Source organism: Acinonyx jubatus, chromosome A1, assembly GCF_027475565.1.
Source record: "Acinonyx jubatus isolate Ajub_Pintada_27869175 chromosome A1, VMU_Ajub_asm_v1.0, whole genome shotgun sequence".
Lineage (NCBI taxonomy): Eukaryota > Metazoa > Chordata > Mammalia > Carnivora > Felidae > Acinonyx > Acinonyx jubatus.
This window is the reverse complement of record NC_069380.1, coordinates 193,712,346-193,733,747: the sequence shown is the minus strand read 5'-3', so window position 1 is coordinate 193,733,747 and position 21,402 is coordinate 193,712,346. Positions and strand designations below refer to the sequence as shown.

At 50.0% G+C, this 21,402-nt stretch overlaps 1 long non-coding RNA gene across 1 annotated transcript in view; it reads left to right on the top strand.

Moving 5' to 3' along the window:
• Positions 1–10,613, top strand: part of LOC113604643 (uncharacterized) — a 32,609-nt gene extending 21,996 nt beyond the window's left edge. The window contains exon 4 of the long non-coding RNA XR_008289221.1: positions 895–10,613. This is a non-coding gene — a long non-coding RNA (uncharacterized LOC113604643). The remainder of the gene's footprint in view (positions 1–894) is intronic.
• Positions 10,614–21,402: the final 10,789 nt, after the last annotated feature.

Here is a 21,402-nt window from a genome sequence, read left to right as displayed (position 1 = left end):
TCGTCAAGTGTATCCCTTCACCCTGCACGTCACCTCGCTCTACCCCACGTGGGATAAAGGAACCTGGGATTCTTGCCTCCCAGGCCACACACACATTGTCCGGGGGGCAATTGTCCACACTTCGTCCAGTCGGTTTCTTCTCTTCTGAGCTTTCAGCCAAGGCTTCTTTGCATTATTGCAAAACTAGGCCCTCAGACTACCTCTGCTCATCTCCCTCTGGCTACAAAGAAGCTAGAGAAAGCCTGGAAGGCTACCACCTACCAGAGTCACCTATGCCGGGACTCGGCATAGGTCTAGTGACAGCTGGGCCTGAGGGCGACACCTTCGCTTGTAGGACAGAGAGAGCACACACTGCCCAGGCCATGCCACACCCCCAGAGTTAGGGAGGGTGGGGGCTGTGGGAAGATTCTGATGTTTCCCAGCACACACCCCCATGGATTCAAGGCTATGCTCACCTTCTGGCATGGAGAAGAGCTGGCCGCAGAGCTAGGGTGGCCTCAGGATGGGCACTGACCTGTGGGCAGGAAGACCCAAGCCCTGGTGCCCCCCTCCCCCCAACTTGCCACTGCTGGCCCAATGTGGGACCTTGAACAAATCCCTTTTCCTCTGTGGAGCCACGTCCTCACTGTAAAATTGGGATGGATACACTGGCTCTGACTGTCACAACCGATCACGTATTGGATCACATTCTATCTTAAGCATCTGTTCACACTCAAGTCAATGGCTGCTGCTATTATCGTTAGAACAACAATAATCATTATTTGAGCCTCACGGTTGTTCAAGGAAGGGTAGGGTGGCAGTAATTTTCTCACTGAGAGGGTCAATACATATAAACGTTTTGGTACACAGTGGTACTTCATAAATTTGATGACAGTCCTATCTCCCTCCTTCTAGGCTCTCTGGTGCCTAAGGGCAACATCACTCACTAGACTGAATTCAGTTTCTGGAGCTGGCCACATGACAACTCTCCGTGATAGTGACTGGGCCCTACATCCAAGGCAGCCTCTGTCTGACTCTAGCGCAATTTATGAAAAGCCAAAAGTATCTTCCTCTCTGCTCCCTTCATCCTGTGCGCATTCTCACCTCTCGGCCTTTGCCCTCGCTCTTGCCTTCACTGGGATGCCCTCTTCTCTCTACCTTGTTTGATCCAGCCCCCGGGACCAACCTCTGAGACCCAGCTGATGGCCCTGGCTGGACCCCTGGTTCTCTTATTACTCTGGGTAAGTCCCATGGCTGCTCTGGGCCTCAGTTTTGCAATAAAGCATTGAACTGAGGGTCCTCTAAGTTCCTTCCGGTCCTGACATTGCAAATGGCAGATACTGTAGTGTCCACCACAAGAAGGACATAATCCTGACTACATGGATTCCCTTGGCTCATTGAAGACCTGTCAGACTTGCAGTCAGGAGAGTGGGGACAGTTGGCTGTATGGCCCATGAAGGTTTGTAGCCATCACCACAGAGACTGTAGGCAACCGGAGGAGAGGGTTGGGCCTGTGTTTACTGACCCTCCCATCCTCAGCCCAGCACAGTGTTCAACACCAAAGCTGCTCCATAAGTAATCAGCAAATGAATGCATGCATGTTTGAAAAGCAGTATGGCAAGTATTATTAGTAGAAGCTGAGGTTGGAGTCCAATGCAGTCAAGTTAGGGCTCCTTAACCTTAAGCTCCAAAGAGAGAAGCCCCCTCCCCCCACCTTTGTCTTTCCCTCCAGGCTCAAAGAGCTGCATCAGTGCGTTCCAGGAGTGTGTGTGTGTGTGTGTGTGTGTGTGTGTGAGAGAGAGAGAGAGAGAGAGAGAGAGAGGAAAAAATAAGACTTTATTAACTTATTTTAACTAAAGAAAACTTTAAATCCACAGGCATCCTTTCCCCACCCAATATTCATTCATTTATTTCAAAAACATTTCTTGAGAACATCTGTGCTGTTGAGGCTACAGAGAGGGTTGGGAGGACAGGCATGGAATCTGGAGAGCCAGAACATTTGGTTCCTCGCCCCAGCTCAGACAGACACTGTTTGTATGACTTTAGGCAAGTCACTTTCTTCTTAGTAGCCTAGTATCCTCATCTGTAGAGTAGGGGAACTGGTCTTGATAACATCTAAGGCTCTTTTCCTTTCTTATTATCTGTGAGCAAGCTGCACGTTGCTCTGCAGAGGAGGGGCAGAGATTTTCTCAAAGATCTGGGAAGTTGTCCATGCATCAGGCATCATCTGTAAACTAAATACGTGCAATCATAAGTCCTTTTATGTGTGTTGGAGTGAGATGGTGAATTCCTTCACAAAAGTGTCTCAAACTCTGAAAGGTAGAACCTCCAACGGAAATGGCACTGGCTCCAGTCCTGACTCACAGGGAGCTTACAGTTTTGCAAATAAAATAGAATCCAAGTAACTGGAACTACAAGTCAAGAAACAGATGTGGGTCCTGAAAGTTCAGAGGCATCAAGACCAGTGATTTTTTTAGAGGTCACACCCCACTGAGGATCCGAGAAAACTACCAACTCTCCCCAGTAAAGATACCCTCATGTGCTAAATTTCATGGCAATTACTTGGTGATCACAGATCTCTGGCTCATCTCACAAACCTCAGGTCAAGAACCCTTGATTTAGATAAAGCCATAAACAGAAGTCCAGCAAGTCTGGAGCAAATGCCTAGCTTGAATTCTTGAACAAAAGCATTGCATGAATTATTAGGAGAAGCTAGGGATATATAGGTCCATAGCCTAGGGACCTAGGGGCAAGGGTGCTGATCAGGGAGAAAAGAGGGGAGGGGGAAGCTTAGGTAAAATAAACTGTGAGCCATCCTGTCTGTTCCTTCTGCTAGACAAAGCAATTCTTTAAGCTGTTTTAAAAGACCAAACTCATAAGCTTCAAAACGTAAACAAGCAGAGCTTCTTAAATCATTGGGGAATTGTTTATGAATGCAATTACTGGACTACATTGTCTGTTCATAATAAACAGAGACTGGCTGAGAATCCACAACCTCTGTGATTGGGTGGAGAAGGGCAGAGAATCAGGAAGGGTCCCTGTTGGGACAAGACCCCATCTAAAACGATCCTGTTCACAAGCAAGACCACGAGCTAGAAAACTGCCTCCGTTCCCAGAAACATGTTCCTTGGGGTGCTAGAAACCTGATGGACAAGCAAGCTTTGAAAGGTGAAATATGCTTCTGATCCTTAAGTGGTACTAATTTTGAAAGACACAGCCACAGCCACCAGCACTAACAATTACACCCAGCAGTCTCATGGCAAAGGACAAAGGACCTAATGGCCAAGTGCAGTTTGATTGAGGCTGCCTGGCAGCCAAGGGCTTAGACCCCTGAGTGAGGTTGGGGGTGGACCAGCTGGGGAGGAGGGAGGAAGTACAGATCACTGAAAACAGACCGCTCACACTTTGATGTATATCTGCATCGCCTAGGCGTCTTGTTACAATGCAAATTCTGATTCAATAGGTCTGGGGTACACGGGGAGATCTGCATTTCCAGCAAGCTCCCAGATCATGCTGATGACACTGGTTCTCGGGCCATACTTTTATAGTTTCCTTCAAGGTAATGGCATGGCTAAGCCCATAAGCTTCAGAGTCAGACAGACCTGGGTTCAAATCCTGACTTCCCCACCTCACTAGCTGAATAACCTGTTACTTAGCCTCTTTGAGACTCAGCTCCTTACCTGTAAAATACGAACTGGAGGTAGGATTATTTGTTCATTCAACAAATATGTATTTAGCATCAACTCTGTGTCAGGCTTGTGGTAGGCCCCGGGGATGCATTGGTGAGCTAAAACAGGCCCGGTTCCTGACAATCTTAGAGATAATGGATGTGAAGTCGTCAGCACAGTGCCTGGTACACGGTAAGAACTCAACAAATACCATCTATTTTTATTAGGAGGGGGAGGAGTATCATCCATTTTAAGCACCCAGGGGAGAGAACTCTTCTGTGAAATGCTGACTACATGGAAGGATTTGGAATTCGTCCTGCAGACCAGGAGACCCAGATGTGAAGTGTACATGGCCCCTCTCCTTGAGGAGCTCCTAGTCTAGTGGGAAGATGGGTGTGCAGCCTGAGTGGCCCCTGTAAACAGCACCCCCCCCCCCCCCGCCGGCTCTCTCCATCAGCACACGTCAACGCGGATTCACTGTGTTCACACACTTGGTCCTGGCTGCCAGCCTCTGCTCACTTCTCCAAGCTGGCACCGGTTCTCTGTTCTCTCTTGATTGTCCCACCCCAATTTTACTTTTCTTATTCTGCCTCCCATTTGTCTACCCTTCCCTCACCCCCTTTGACTTGAAAATCACTATTCTCCCCTCCAGAAAGACCCTGCCCCCAGCTCCTGCTTCATGGGCCAGACAGCCTGTAGACCTCCCGCTCGGAGCTGGGCACCACCCCGAGGGCCTCCCTACCGTCCTGACCATCGGGGCCACACCAATCAGTCAATCCAGACACTGAGCGGACAACAGTGTTGTGGGTTCTGCGGGATGAAATCACAACAGCTTGGACTGCTCTGCAAATCTGCACACTATCCTCAGGTCAAGACCTAGTTGGGCCGGGATAGGCTTATGTCAAGAGGCTGGAGTTCATGGAAGAAGGAATGACAGCCCGCTTCCAGGTGGGGTTGGCCCAGACACCTGGGTATGGGCCTCCCTCTGCTTCCTTCCTGATACAGGCTTCGCTGCAGTGGGGTTCTGAGTCGAGGCCGGAGAGAAGGAGCAGAGGGAACCTTCAAGAAACAGCCAATGACAGGAGACCTGGAGGCAGCCTCAACCTTCAAATAAACTGCAAGTGACAGGGGCTTCTTACAAAACTATAGTGAGCAGTGCTAGGCCGTGGGGACACAGTGGGGATCGGGGCTGAATCCCTGCCCTCATGGAGCTTACGGTCTAGCCAAGAAAGCCGATGTGTTGGCGGGGCATTTCAGCACAGCACAGTGAGCACTGTCCAGAGCACGCGTGAGCCATCAGCAATGCCTCCCAGGGGGCAGGACTTCAGTGAGACCTACCAGAGAACGAAGGCTAGGCAGAGAAGGTGAAGGGAAAGAGCATTAAAAGATGAAAAACAGCTCATGTGGAGGCTGGATCAAGAGGACTGGTCTGTATGGTCAAAGCGGCAAGTGTAAGAGATAGGTGTGGCAAGGAACGAGGCCAAGGGCAAGCCATGGAAGGTTGACCACTCCACGAAACTTGGGAGCTCTTTTGAGGGCAATGGAGGGTTCCACAGTACAATTCAGCAGTACAATGATTAGTTCCCTTTTACGGGTAGGGAAACTGAGGCACTGAGGAGCGGTAGGTAACTGGCCTGAGGTCATACTACCAAAAAGCGGCAGGGGCAGGATTCCATCCCGGCAGCGTGAAGCCAGAGCCTACACTCTCGAGCACTTTACATACACAGACACAAATACACATACATTAAAACTAAAAACAAAAAAAAACAACCCTGCACCCTGGGCGCAGGGCTCAGCCAGAGGCCGTGCAGGCAAACTCTATTTAAACCCGTTTAACAAGGAGCCTCTTAATGATCTCATTAGCCCGGACAGGGCCCTTAGGAAACTTGAGGCAAAGCCCTGCTTTAAATGGGGCTTCTTTGAAGTGGCCACCACCTGAAGCAGCCACCTGAGGGGGCGGGAACAAAGCCAGACTGTGAGGCCCACACCCTCTTGGGCAGGCGCCACACGGGGCTGCTAATGCTATAAGACTTGGCCTCCGTGTGGCCCAGGGCACCCGTCGGGTTTCCATTAGCTCCATCCCAGCTGCCCTCTCCACAGGCTTGTTCAGATGGGTGACCTGCCTGGCCACAAATGAGGTCATGCGCCATGATGGCGACAGCCAGGAGCCTGTGGCCTTCCTTAGGCCTCCCCTCTCGGGTTTGGACTTCAGGCTTCCCCGGTCTGGCTCATGACCGTGCATGGGTTCTCCCTGACCCCAGGCTCAAACCTCCACTCTCTGTATCCCCCATTTCTTGTCATCAGTCCTCCTGTGTCTAGACTGACCAACTCCCATCTCTCCATGATGCCCTTAAGGGCGAGGGCCTGATCTTCCATGAGAGCTGCTGTGGAGACCCCAACCGGACCATCCCCCACCCACATGAATGTCTGCCTCTCTGGCCAGCTCTGGGTCCTCTGCACTCTCTCTCCCTCCGGCTGGGTCCAGCATGAAGGGGCAGGGGCAGCATCCCAGCAGGGTCATGCCACTTCCCCAGCTGCCCCAGCAAGGCTCAGGGTGACCAACTTTCTGAGAAATAAGCACCTGGCCAATTGTCCGCCCCCAGGGTGCAAAATCCAGACAGGCAGAAGGAACTGATTCACCTTTCCAGAACTACAAGCCGAGGCCCTCCCAGCAGGCTGTGGCTGAGGCCCCTGCCTATTAATAGTCAAGCAGATGTTTGCCTCCCTGAATGAGACTCTTTATTTGCAAGCTGCGTTGACAAAACAGATTCTGCTCCTTCCTGCCGGGAATATTTGGGGGTGGAGGGGCCGCAGAGAGATGTTTCTTCCAGGGAAGTTCAGAAGGTCAGCGTAGGAAGAGACCTTAGCGGTGACCCCCCTCGACACTGGGCAGGCCAAAGCTAAGCTCATTATCACCGTCCTTTCTGCCCCCTCCCTCACTCCTCCCCCCCTCCCTGGTTCCCAGTGTCAGCCAACAGCCCCATTCTTCCCCAGGTACTGCCTCCTCGACATTCTCACCCCTCCTTTGACCCAGCCTCATTCTAGAAGCCAACAAAGTCAAGTCCTTGGGTGACTGCCCCCTGCTGACATCCAGGCCTCCTCCCCTGCACCCCCAGCCCTTCAACCCACTGTGTCTATGACTGCGTGCTCTCCCTTAGCTCCTGGCCTTGGCACATGCCATTCCATCTGCCTGGGGTTCCTTTTTCCTGCCCTCTTCCCATGTTTAATGGTCCCTTACATCTTGGCCTAAAAGAAACCAGTAAGCCTGGCCTCCCCATACCCACCTCAGAGGGTTTTCACGCTCTGCTGAATTTACTCCCTCATCTGAAGTTCTAGGAGGGGCAAGTGAGGCCTTTTTTTTTTTTTCATTGCATTTCTCTACCAGCCACGAGGATACCACAAGACATTGAACTAAATCAGAGAAAGGGCGTATGAATTCTTTCTTCCCCTTCTCCACATCAGTCACCAAGTCCTGTTAATTCAAACTGGCTAAGAACAGGAGATCTGGTGGGGCCCCTGGGTGGCTCAGTCGGTTAAGCATCCTACCCTGGCTCAGGTCATGATCTCACGGTTTGTGAGTTTGAGCCCCACATTGGCCTCTGTGCTGACAGCTCAGAGCCTGGAGCCTGCTTCAGGTTACATGTCTCCCTCTCTCTGCTCCTCCCCTGCTTGTCCTCTCTCTCAATAATAAATAAATAAACATTTAAAAAAAAAGAATATGAAATAAATCATGATAGCAAAACTTTACAAACTCTTAAAAAAAGAGCAGGAGATCCGGAAATGTCGGTTTGAATCACGGTTCCGCCGCTTACCAGCTGAGAGACCATGGTAAGTCACTTAACCTTACAAAACCTCAGTTTCTTCACCTGTAAAATGGAGCCAAGCATCGTGCCTGCCTTGTAATCTTGTTGTAAGAAGTCAATGAGCTAATGCTTATAAAATGCCTAACCGAGTGCTTGACATATTCAGTAAATGTTAGCTGCAAAAATAACTTAACTTTCAACATTTTGATTCAAAGCAGAATCTCCCACCCATCCCTGCCATCCCATCCACTACCACCCATGATCGTTATTGCTCCACCGCACATGCTTTGAGAAATGCCCGTCTAGACTAACCCCCCCTGCTATAAACAGGCAAGGCATGGAAGGCCCGAAGGAACAGAGGAAAAACCCAGGAACCTACGGGTTAGGCACTGTCACATGGCTGCACCTCTACTTATTGGCCAGGGCAGCTGAGCCTGTGGCCACCCGCTGGCCCTAGAACCTACAATGGCTGGCCTCCCACGGAAACACCAGGCACCAAAGGGTTAGCTGTCTTCACATTAGAGCAGCCCAGGCATGCTTTTTGGGTCCCGAAGCCCCTCGAGGGTGCTAAGGCATGTTTGTGCCAGGAGTTAAGGGATTTTGTTCCTTCTCTGCCTGATGGGGGTTGACAGGGGCCTGGAACGGTTTGGGGAGGAAGGAGATATTCATTCAGTCCTTGGAGCTGGTGCTCTCTGCTTCCAGGAGGTCTGTCGGTTGTTCCTGGTCCCCTGGACTTCAAAGCCTTCTCAAATTGTCTTCAAAGAGTGAGTACTAATCTCTGCCCGGTGTAGGAGTTTTCAGTCCCCAAAGCACATTGACTTCCGTGAGCTCATTTGATCTCCTAGCTGTCCTCCCTGTGAGCAGAGGAAGATTCTCCCTAACCTGGCCGATGGTAAATTTGAGGCTCAGAAGAGGCAAATGCCTTGCCTAAGGCCACAGAGTGAGGATGTCGCCACGCTGAGGCTGGAACCCGGGTCTCCTGGTTTCCCACCCAGCACTATTGGGTTCCCTGGCTGTTGTTCAAGGCGGGTAGCTAGCAGAATGTTCTTTGGCTGTTAGAGGCCCGGGCCCTTTAAGCAAATAGTTCTGAGCCCAAACAACATATGAAAAGAGTCTCAACCTCATTCGGGTTCAGAGAAATACAAATTAAGTCCATTATGAGATGCCATTTTACACCCACGAGATATTCAGAAAACCATCTGCTGTTATTTTTATAAAGTTGATCATTCACTTTCTCTACAATGTAGCAATTCCACTCCTAGACCTATATGTTTCCAGGTATATACGCATGAGTGCTTACCATTTGGACCACGCTGGTTATTAAAATTTTGAAATAATTTCAGGTCAGTTGGAAAATAGCTGCTATCCCAAGTCTCTCCACCCAGCTCCTTCACTGTATGGCCCCCCACCCCCACCCGTGCCCCCATGAGCTGGCTGCCCCAGCCCCTCTCCTGGGGAGCCTCCCAACATTCTCATGATCCGGGAACTATAAGGTTAACACCTGGCCTCTGGGAATACCCCCGACTCCATAACATTCATTCTGATCACTCCATGCCCTTACCTTTCCGGCTGTTTGTTATTATTATACATACCCCAGAGAAACTCTGGTTCACATTCACCAAGAAAAATGCACAAGTTTATTCATAGCATTTATATTCTGAGTAGAAACAACACCAACTGCAATAACCACAATAACAAATCAACTATAAATAACCCAGCGTGCGTGGACGGAAGATGCCCGTCTGACCTACCTCCTTCTGTTGGGTCAGAGAAGCTGTCCGGGGGCCCAGAGATGAGCCTGTCTCCCAGCAGGGCCCAAGCCCCGTCAGATGTCATGCTGGATAGCAGCAGGTCCTAAGCCCTCCTTTCTGTGCCAGGAGTGACATTCCTCAGGGTTGTCTCGTATTTTCCAGCCAAGGAGACTGCTCTTCGTCCCATTTTGCAGGGAAGGAAGCTGAAACTCCAAGAATTAAGGTGGTTTGCCCAAAGTCACACATTGTAGCGCTGATTGCAAAGCCCAGATTCTTCTTCAGCGCTGTGGGCTCACTGCCACAGACTGGGGGTTTTTGGGGTGCAAGACTTTCTCTGCTCAGGATCCCCAGCATCTAGCACAGAGCCTGGCATGTGAAAGATGCCCAGCCAACAGAGACCGATAACTGCAAGCCAATCAGCCTGTTGTGTCTGCCCTCAGCCTCTGTGCTGGCCTTACCCCTGCCTGGTCTCTGAAATCCAGGCCCAAAGGTCATTTCTGCCCTGAGTTCCCTTGCTTCCCGATCTCCTGATTTTGAACCTGGACTTGTTAGACGCACCTCTGAGGGGCCCCTCCAAATCTTTAAACATAAAGAATGTGACTCTGCTCACAAGCACCTACTACGTACGAGGGACAGACTCAGCTTGGGAGAAACAGCTCTGACCACAAATCGTCCTTGCTTTCTGAAGCTCTCAGCCTACGCTGGGTGACCCCAACCCTGTAAGCACATCGTCCAGAAGTGTGGGTGCTGAAGTGAAGCCCACGTGCTTGGCTCGGTGGCCTGTCTACCAGTCGAAATGGTAAATCACATTGGCACTGTGGTGCTTGGTTGCGTGTTCTGTCCCCACATGCCTCCTGTCTGACCTTCTGCCTGAGAAAGAATTTGTTTTTGCTCCGGGAAGAGAGGTATGGCTGTGGAAAGTTCAATGTGCTCATTTATTTGTTTGGCTTCCTTAATTTAATCTCTTTAACAAATAAAAATAAAGATAGTGTGTTTGCCCAAATAGTGACAGGCCCCATCTGAGATGTTGTTATTACTCTTCTAGAATTAAAACCACACCACTGCTGCTGATGGACCTCGGTGCCCGGGGCAGGGGGAAAGTGCCGGGTGGGGTAGGATCCCAAGCCCCCAGCCCAGCTCCGCCAGTAACTGATGTCGGAAAAATCATTTCGTTTCCCCAGGCCTGTTTCCCTCCTTTATGAAATGAAAGAGTTGGACACGCTTATAAAGACAGACTTTTCAGGGCGCCTGGGTGGCTCAGTCAGTTAAGTGTCCGACTTCGGCTCAGGTCGTGATTCCGCGGTTCATGAGTTGGAGCTCCGCATTGGGCTCTGTGCTGACAGCTTGGAGCCTGGATCCTGCTTCGGATTCTGTGTCTGCCTCTCTCTCTCTGTCCCTCCCCCACTCATGCTCTGTTTCTCTCTCTCACTCTCTCTCACAAATAAATAAACATTTTTTAAAAATCTTTAAAAATTGTTTTAAAAAAGACAGCATTTTCACATTCACTACCTCCTTTTGCCATCATGATATCCATCAAGGAAGGCTTTTTGATCCCTAATTTATTGGAAAAATTAAAGCAGAAGACTCTAAAGAATCCAGGTGACTCAGCCAGTAAGAAACAGAGACAGAACTTCAGTCCAGGCTCCCAGCCCCTGCCTGGAATGCCCTTGTCTTCACCAAGGGCTTCTCATACTTGAGTAACGGACACATGCCTTAAAAATGTCCCACTGACCATGGGGCACCTGGGTGGCTCAACTGATTAAGTGTCCAGCTCTTGGTTTTGGCTCTGGTCGTGATCTATGGTTTGTGAGTTCGAGCCCCATACTGGGCTCTGCGCTGACAGTGCGGAGCCTGCTTGGGATTTCTCTCTCTCTCTCTCAAAATAAATAAATTAAAAAAAATTTTTTTTCTCACTGACCTTAAGAATATTTCCAGGGATCTTAGGGGTCTACAGACACAAAATATAAGAACCTGCTCAGTTTGACCTTTGTGAAAATCTTGGTTTATTCAGGAGGCCACAGAGTCATTGATTATCCCAGTGCCAATGTGATCATAAATACAAACACTAACACAGGTATAGTCACACAGCCGTGCCATTATCAGGCGGACATCCAGAGGATCCAAAAATATTGCCTTTAATTGTTTTAGATTGTCATCGAGATGAACATAAAAAAATTAAAGTCTTAAAGAACTTGTGGGGATGCCCACCCCCCAGTCTGAGATTCTGTCAGGCGGCCTCCACATTGCCTGAAAGCCCCTCCCAGTTCTAACATTCTTTAAGTTTCCCTGGTAACCATCTGCTGGTGGAAATGACAATGAAGCTGTTCAGCTGCCTGGTTCACTTGGTTCCCCCCTCATGATGGCTCTGTGCCAGGGTCAAGAAGGCCTGAATTTACCCACCTTCAGTGACATGCCAAAGGAAGAGGGAAGTTCCCAAGGTCAGGGGTGAGTCTCACAGAAGAGAGTCTAAAAAGCCTCAACCTGGATGAACATGGTTCATTTATTCACCACCCCATCCACTAACCCATCCACTCTTCAAGTATTCACTCCTGCCCGTTATAGTCCAGGTCCTAAATTTGGGAGAGAGAAGATAGGGTGGAAAAAAATAAGCAAAGTTTACCAAATGTGTATAATGTGCTACTCTCGATGTTATTTAAACCCATATATGTATACACCCTCCAATAACATTGCTTGCTTCCTCCTGGGGAGCTGGGGAGAAGGGTGGGAAGCTGGGAGACTTTTCTCTGCATCCTTTCTGTACCTTTATAGTTTTACATCACGCGTGTGTGTGTCGCCTACTCCAGAAATAAGTTTCCATTGTAAACGCTCCCGACTGCCATCCCAGTGCTCTGGTCCCTTAAGCAGAGTAAGGTGATGGTGGAGGTGGTGGGGTGATTTGGGGTAAGTGGAGTGAATATCAGGCATCCTTTGACCTTATTGTCCACGGGCTCCGTGGTCTTGTCCAAATGGCTGCTCACCCCAGAGGGCTAAGCCCACCTCCCCCCAGGCTTGGTCCTGCCCCAAGAGGGTGCCACGCCTGGGATGAATTGCGTGGAGGTGATGGGGGGTACCCCCCTGCTGTGGCCTCACGACACCCGTTTGCGTGGGCTGACATGTGGTCATATATGAGTGAAAGCAACTGGACACGTATGCCCTTCTCGTCCCCCAGGTATTTTGCTTGGAGCCATCAGATGCTCTCCCAAGCCTGCTGCCGTGGGTAACTGGCTTGCAGCAGCCATGGTGTGCATCCTCCCACCTCTCCTGCAAGATCAGGAATGCGAATCCATAGCTGTCCCCACCTCCGGAGTCACCTAACACGGGCTCAGGACCCAGGGCCTGAATGGGATTGGAGGGGTGCTAGGTCTGGCTCCCACATGTCCAGTGTTCCTCCAGAGACGTAGCCGCATTCTGAGATGTAGTTAGATTTGAAGAGACTGTATCCATCCCTTTGGACCAGGGAACGTTGGGATATCCATGCTGGATGGGTCTCAGGTGACAGCGTCTCTGGAGACTCTTCTCAGCAAGTCCTCCCTCCCCTTCTGCGGTTGCCTTCCTCCCTCCAGCCTCATAGCATCCCTGAAGCTTAAGACTGTCTTTATCCCTGTTTTACAAGAGAGGAAGCTGGAACCCAGAGGTAAAGTAACTTACTCCCAAGTTCACCTCACCTGAAGATCTCCCAGCAAGGGTTCAGCCCCAGCTGGCCCCCTTCAGGAGCCCATTCTCTTCCCACTCCAGCACAAGGCCTCCTATGGAGGGCGCCACGCCGGGGAAATGGCCTCTGGTTTCCACAGACTGCAGAAGCCCAGACCGCAGAGGGAGAGATTGACACTGTAATTATATTAAAATGTAAAAATCCTTGTTCATCAAAAGACTCCATAAATCAAGTGCGAAGACAGGCCACCGACTGGCAGAAGATAGTAGCAACAGGCCCAGGATTAGAGCTCCCACAAATCAGTAAGAACGACACAGACGGTACAATGGAAACACAGGCCGGAGATACAAAGGCAATTCACAGGAGAGGAAATGCAAGCGACCAGAGAAATGATGAAAACATTTCAGCCCCACTGATCAGAGACATACAAATTAAAAACACCAATGAGAGGCATTTGGCCCCCATCAGAGCGGCATAAATTCCAAAGTCTGACAATTGCTAGCATGAGTCTGGATGTGAAGCGACAGACGCTGGCCAGCCTTTCAGATGCGGTCAGGCGATGGCGAGTGAACTGGAAGGAGATCACGCGCCCGTGACCCCTCCCCAGGCACACGCGGGAGACACGTGCAAGGACGTTCTTGGCAGTGAGGCTTGTCTGATGGAAAACTGGAAATGGCTCAAATGCCCCTCAACAGGAGAATAGACTAATACATCGTAGCACATACGTGCAATGAAATGGATTAGAACAGTGGCAATGTACGTACTGAGCTCTGCACATGACGTGGATAAATTTCAAACAAAATGTTGAAAGAAAACAAGCAAGTTGCAGAAGGCTATATGTACAATATTATATCACTTACAGAAACTTAAAAAATCTGCAAAGCAATACATTACATGTTTTATGGATGTATACATATATAGCATAAACATAAAAATATGTATAAGAATAATTCACGCCAACCTCAGGGAACGGGGTGGTGACTGTCTCTGGGCAGGAGGGTGGGGAACAGGCTGAGACGCTCCTACTTACTTGGGCTGTCTTATTCCACAATCTAGGTCCTGGGAACATGGGAGCTATGTGCACTTTTCCCTATAGTTTTCATACGTTGAATGTTTAATTTTTTTAAGACAACGGCTCCAAGGTCAGTTGTCTCCCGGGTCACTGATCACTGTTAGCCACTGCTCCTAATTCTGTTCCTTGAGGATCCCGTGTGGTTGTGCAGGCTGGCAACTGCAGAGAGGAGGCTGAATCTCCCAGCCACCCCCTCTGTTACCACCCCCTCCGCCCCTCACCACCCCTCCAGTCTTTAAAGCAGATGGCTTTCACACAGCATGTTCTTTTCTGTGGAAAGTCCTTGAGAAGCCCAGACGCAAAGGAGGCTCAAAGAAATCCCACCACATTTGTCAGTGGCGTTCTCTCTGCTAACCACGGACTAGGCTCAACAAGGGATGCTCAGTGGGAAGTACTGAGCTGGGTGTCAGGACATCTGCTGTTGATTTGCTGGGTGACTCTGGGTGACTCTGGGTAAGGGATAAACCTCTCTCAGCCTCGGTGTCTCTACTCAGGTGCGCTGAGTGAAAGGTGTGTTCTAACGTGATGGTTCCAAACCTAGAAGCATTAGAATGACATCCGATTGCAGTGGCCCCGTAATCAGAACTGCCTGCGGTGGGGCCCTGGAACTGTGTTTCTGCTGAATTGCCAGGTGATTCCAATGCCCGGGGCAAGTTTGGGAATCAGCCGGTCATTCCAGGTTGGGCACTCACATATGTGAGAAAACGCTGTCCACATCGCCTTATTTTCTCTCCCCATCCCCAGTGCCTTCCTGCATCCTTGTTAATCATCACCCTGAATAGTTGATGCCAAGCAGGGTGCTGGGTGAGAATGAGGGAGCAGATGAGCTTCCAGAATGCGGCCCCTCTCAGCCTCCCACTCCTTAGTAACCGCAGGGAAGCTGAGAAAGAAGGCGGGGAGGAGGGGCAGGCACTTGCACCCCTCCGCAGGTGGAGGAGGGTCCGGTGGGGGGGGACAGGACCCATCTGCTGAATTCCTGCCCCTCCACTCCAAGGCCTGGTGCCCCAGCCCCTGGAGGCAGTGCCTTCCTCCCTGCCCCCACCATTGGCAAGGGCAGGAATTACCCCAAATCACAGAATTCTGGAACATCAGAGGCAGACCAATCTTTTTCAGATCAAAAGCATTCACTGCCGTCTTACCACCTGTACTATTATTTAATTGCTACTTTCTTTTACATTGACTCACTGTTTTTTTTTTACCTGAATGCCTACTTTAGCCCCATTCTAAGCAATAATGTCTGTGAAATAACAGGTTTGATGTGCTAGTTATTTTTTGTCTAATACACATTAAAATAAATACATAATGATTTCCATTTTAAAACGTCCATCTATTTATCTCCCGAAGTCACTTTGTGCGTCACCGCACTTTCAGAAACCCGGAGCTGGTCCAGCCCTCTCGATTTACAGAGATGCAAACTGAGGCATGAGGAGAGGGGCAGCTTGCCAACGGTCACGCCAGTGTGGTGAACCTCATATTCCCACAGGCGTCTACACTGGAGATGAAGCACGGACACCAAAGGGCTTGTGGTGGGCCTCAGTTACCCTAGTGACCTTGACCTTTAGGGAGACCTTTCTTTGGTTGTACACTGCCCTCTCCTGGTGGGTCCTTCTGCAATGTGGCTCCTCCTGGACCACGCGGCCAAGCGAGGCCCCCTCCTTGCAAGGCAGAGTTGACGGTGCTGAGGTGACACGCTGAGGCAGTCAGGGAAGTCACCGTTAAAGAGGTGGTGTTTGCACTTGGCTTTGAAGAATGACCAGACAGGGATGAGCTTGAACGCCTATCAGGCAGCTGTGATTTATTTTCCTGGTCAGCAGTCCACCCAGAGGAGGTTTGATAAGCAGGGGAGAGATGCGATGCCGAATGCAGTGTGGAGAATGGACAGGGGAGGGGGGAGCGGGGCAGATACAGCTGGAGGCAAGGGACATGTGGCAGTGGTCCAGGGAAGTGGGGTAGGGCCTGCCTCAGCCTCTACCCCACTGGGACCTCACCAGGTTAATTCCTGCCTCTGGGCCTGTTTCCTTACCCGTGAGAGGAGAAAGCCAGGCTCCATGTTCTCCAAAGACTCTCTTCCAGCTCTGAGAAATAAAACCACGTAAATCAGAAATTATGCCGATGAGGTTGTGAATGGCTCCACCCTTTTGGCAGTTAATCCGGCTTTAGCTATTTAAATAAACCAGAGCATCCCCTCTGGCCTACTTTCATTCCATTCTACAAAAATTAAAGCTCCAGTCTGTAAGGACGTATTAACCGGGGTGTTAGAGCGGTGCTGTCGTGTTAGCCAGAAAATGGGAAGTGAATAACCTAGGCCATGCATGCTATCTCCCCCCTCTGTCCGTCAGGAGTCCCCCGACCCTGTAGACCCTGTAGCCGCTGTCCATCCAAGCCCTGCCCCGCACTCACCAGCTTCACGGCCTGGGCCTTAACTCGCTGAGCCTCATTTTCCTCCTCTGTAAACAGGGCAGGGAACCAGTTACCTGCTCCATAGGGTGCCCTGAGGGCTAAGCCAGGAAGTGCTCCCCACAGCACAGAGCCGGCTCATGGTTCAGGAGCTGCCACTCTTACTCAAAAGGCTGTGGCAGACCCCAGCGTCTGGAGAAATGGCTCTGATATATCACTAAGGGAAAAGCGTGAGTTGCAGCGAGAAAGAGAAGAGTGATGAAAACGCGCAAACGGGAAGGGAGGATTAAAACCCTATGCAGGGTGTCTGTCTGCGTTGGTCTGAGGGAACGGAGGAGGTGAAGCGACTTGACCGCAGGCCCCTGAGGTTACCAGCCCATTAGGGGAGGTTCTGGAGGGGCAGGGCAAGTGGGCTGGGAGTGGATGAGATGGAGGGAAGGACTAACTTGGTCTTTATACATCCCTGAATTGTTTGACTTATGGTTTCAGTAATCACTTTTAAACCTTTTGTAAACCATTAAAATCTCCGATGAGGCTGAAGAAAAAAGAAAGCAAGAAATTGTCATCCAGGGAGAGGGAAGGAGGCTATGGGAAACCTCCCGGCCCAAGTGATTTGGCCCAAGGCTAACCCATTGTTACGGTGAATGAAGGGGCCATCTTTGGGCCCAGGGGGCAAAGGCAGTCTTCCCAGATGGGCTCCTCTCTTGAGAGTTCCAATGCCAGAAGGGCCTTTGTCTAACCTCTTCAACCAAAACAATTGTTGAGGATCAGAGAGGGCAAGAGACTGGCCCAAGTTCACACAGCAGAGCCTGGCCAAAAAGGCAGTTTCCTGACTCCTGGCTCAGTAGCCACCACCCTACATGATGCTACCTTCCAACTCTGTGCGGGAGCCATCCTGCTGGGAAAAGAAGAATATCATGTCCCACCTGCTTAACTTCTTTCCGCTCCGCTGACAGTCCTTCCGTCACTCATTTCCTGAGTGCCCTCGCTGTGCCCTGCTTGAGAATTCAAGGTGACTAAGGCATGCTGCTTACCCGAGAGGCACTCATCGTCGAGTGGTCTGGAAGCTTCTGGTTTCTACCACTAACAAAGACATCTTTTTCTAACTGGTTAAAAAAAAAAAAAATGCTCTGAGGCTAATTTTTTTTTTAATGTACTGTTTTGTTTGCTGCTGTCTTAATTGTTGCCATGTTATATTTTATCAGTTTAATGTTTTAATTTTGTGCTTGGGCGCTGAGGCAATTCAGTGAAGGGTATCATTCAGAAAATCAAGAAAAAAAAAAAAAAAAAATTGTCCACAGAAGAGGAAGCCTCCCAGGAGCTGAGGACAAAGCATAAGTGTCTGAAATGAATTTTATTAGGAACAAAACAAAATCAAACAACCTGTTGCCAGACAGAAGGTATTAGACCATCCTGGTTTTGGTTTTGTTTTTAATTTAATATCAGTTCTTCATTTTTCCCAACGTCAGCCCAAGAGTCATCGTCCCGTTCCCTTTACATTGCCTTCTAGAAGCTTCCCCATTTCTTCTTCCAGGCCTGTACTCACAGTGTGTGTCCTGCCTGATCTGCCCTCTTTCTTCTTCAGGAGATAGGCTATATGCTCTAACCACCCTTGCGTTTGCCAATATTTGTTGACAGGTGTTGGGATAACACAGCCAGCAAGACAACCCCAAATCTGCCTTCAGGGAATTTATATCCTACAAAGGTGTTCATTCTCAACGGGGGTGATGATACCACAAGGGAGTGAAAATTAGTTCTTGGAGCGGTGAAAAACATCTTTGGTTTTTCCCAAAGATTTGTATGTTCATCAGCCTGTTGACTAGCTCAGTCGGTGGCCCATTCAGCCACCCCGTCAGGCACCCAGGCATTGCCATCAGTTTGAGTCGTCAACCATCTCCCAGCTCAGGCTGCTGGTTATCAGCCTCAGGGTCGCCCAGTCCACAAAGGCTTCCCCTCTCTCCCTGCAAACTGACTCTGTCTGTCTCCACTTCCCTCCCTGCCCAGAGCCCAGAGGTTGGGCACCTCTCTTGCCAACACTTTAGACCTCTGTGCCCCTTTCCCCCACCCATCTGGCAAAACCCGAGGCCTCCGGATAAACCCCACTAAGTACTTTCCCCCCGGCCTGCACCTGGGTGGGAGAGCTACGAAGGGGGATGTCACTCAGTGGGATGGGACAGGACACACATAAATTAACGATCGCCAGCCTCAACTGGGTTGTCAACACTGGGGATTTTGTGGGCAAGTTTGCTTCTCAACTCAGAATGCTCATTCTCCTCCTTCCTCCAGACTCTTCACCACCTCTTCCTCGCTCTCAGCAGAAGACCTTGCCTCCCACTTTGCAGAAAAAATAGAAGCTCAAGATGAAATCTCCCTTAACATCCCACTACAAACCTACATCTACATCTGCACCCGTCCTCTCTTTGTTCCTTCTTTTGGTTTTAGAGAAGTCATCCCTCCCCCTCTCTGAGACCAACCCCTCCACCCACGTGCCTGATCCCTCGCACATGCCCGTGAACATCACTCACTGATTTTCTCCCCTATTCCCTACACCCCTAATTAAACTCTCTCCCCTTGATCTGCCTTTAAACAAACCCAGCTCTCTTGCGCCTTAGAACACACCTCCCCGAACACGCACACACTGACCCTGTCACACTGTCTCTCTCGTCCGCTTCACTCAGAAACTTTCCAAAAGACCCACAACCTCCCTCATCCCTCCTTCAGTCATCAGACCACTGCCACCTGACTTTCCCCATCACACCACAGAAGTGGAACTCCCGAAAGCCATCAACAATCGCCATACCTGTCATTAACCCAATGCTCCTGGCTCTCTCCTCACCCCATCTGACTTCTTAGAGCATTCCCCATGGGCTCGCCCCACTTTCCTGAAGCTCTGTCCTTGCCTTCCTTCCCTACACCCACGGTCCTGGGTTTTCTCCTGTCTGTTCACTCCTTCTCAGGCTTTGCAGACACAACCTCCTTTGTGCAGCCCTAGCCTGTGGGTTCGCCTCTGAGCTCCATCCCGGGTCCCCCTTCTCTCCTCTGCCCCTGTTCTGCTCCCTGGGCAATCGGCCCTCATCCACAGCCACGATGAGCATCTCTCTACTGACAGTTCCCCGTCTTCGCGGGAGTCCAAACCCAGGCTTCCAAGTGCCTACTCAACACCTGGACTCGACGTCTCAAAAGCATTGCAAGCTCCACGTGGCTAAAGTGGAACTTGTGCTTTTCATGTCCCCCTCACCACCCTCCCCTCCTCGCTCTGCCCCCACCCCAGTCCTTTCCCAGCGGTCTCTCTTTCGCAGGGAAAGTAGCTGCCTGCCAGGCTGCACAGAAACCTCAGAGTCCAGCCTGACACTCTCTCTCCATTCCAACACAGCTCGATGACAATTTTACTTCCTGATGACTCTGGAATCTTCCACCACACTCCACCTTCACTGCCACCGGCATCGCCCCATTATATTCTCTCTGGATGCCTGCCTGTGCTCCTACCCCTCACTTGGCTTCCAGCATGTACACATACACACCCTACTGCACCCTCCACTGAGAATTCACACAGGTCACATTAAAATGAAAAATCATCCTGTCCTTCTTGGACCTACACTGTCAAGTGGCTTCCTATCATACTTAAGATGAAAAGAAAGATCCTTAATGTGGAACCTGCCTCTGCCCACCTTCCATATTCCCCAATCCCCCTGTTCCTCTACACCCTGCTACCAAGGGCTGTTCTCGCCTCTTCTCTAAGCTGCACCTTCTGCCTCAGGCCCTTTGCACTGGTTCTTCCCTCTTCCTAGGAGTCTTCCCCTCCCATCCTCACCTATACATAGTTCATATTTCCTCACAAATAGCACTTCCTCAGGGAGTCCTTCCCTAACGCCTCCTTCCTGTTAAATGCTCTCACAACAATGGTTAACATACATAGAAGCACAGCACTATTGTTCGGAGCCCTTCTGAGCATTTCTGTTTAGAAGGCAGTTACTCCTCGTGACAACCCTATGATGTAGAAAGTATAATTATCTCTATTTTACAGATGAAGAAGCTGAGGCACAGAGAAGTTATGTAACTTATCCAAGGTTCCCTAGTGAACAAGAAGCAAAGCCAGAATCTGAACCCTAGCCCTGTGACTCCTGCCCTGTGTTTACTGTTCTGTAAGAAAACTCTATCCTTTTCCTATCTGCATGTCCTCGCTGTTTGTAACAATGTGTCTGTATGACTGTTTGTTTAGCGTGTCTCCAGCGTGTCTCCCGCTTTAGACTCTAAGCTCTGTTGGGGCGAAGATTACTTCATCCACCATAGTAGGTGCTCAATAAATATTTTTTGGTAAATGGCTGAATGCAGACTCGTCTCCTCCCCCTTTCTCACTCACTGCATTCAGTCACCTAGCCCTGGCCCTGGTTCTTCCCAGAGCAGCAGTAACCCTAGGAGGTTCAGTTATGTGTTTATGTGCATCCTAAAACTGGAAGGAAAATGTTACGTCTGTACACATTCAAAATTTTCTACAGCAGGGTGCCTGGGTGGCTCAGTCCGTTGAGCATCAGACTTGATTTCAGCTCAGGTCATGATCCGTGGGTCGTGGATCGAGCCCTGCATCGGGCTCTGTGCTGAGTATGGAGTCTGTTTAGGATTCTCTCTCTCTCCTTCTGCCCCTCTGAAAAAAAAAAAAAGGGAAAAATATTTTTAATTCTCTACAGCAAAGTCTAGGTGGTTCATGCTGTCTCCAGTTTCTCAATGGGTTCATGAAGTTAAAAAGAACTGATGTAAATATTCCCCAGCCTACTTCATCCTCTCCCTGCCAACCTCTCCTCAACAAGTACAACAACCTTACATCTAGTTTTTGTTCTCCACGCATCCATCTCTGCATTTTGATGACAGCAATCTTTTAAAAACACAAACCCAGGTCACCCTCCTACATAAAACCGGAGATTCTCTATCACCCTTGGAACAAAGTGCAGGCTCTGCTGGGCAGGAGAGGGTGCTGTAGGGCCTATTCCTTCCCCCATCCTCCTGTGTCCTTCCTCTTCCCTCTTTCCCACAACTACAGCCCACCAGCACAGACTGGGTTCTATGTTTGGGCTTCCCAGCCTAT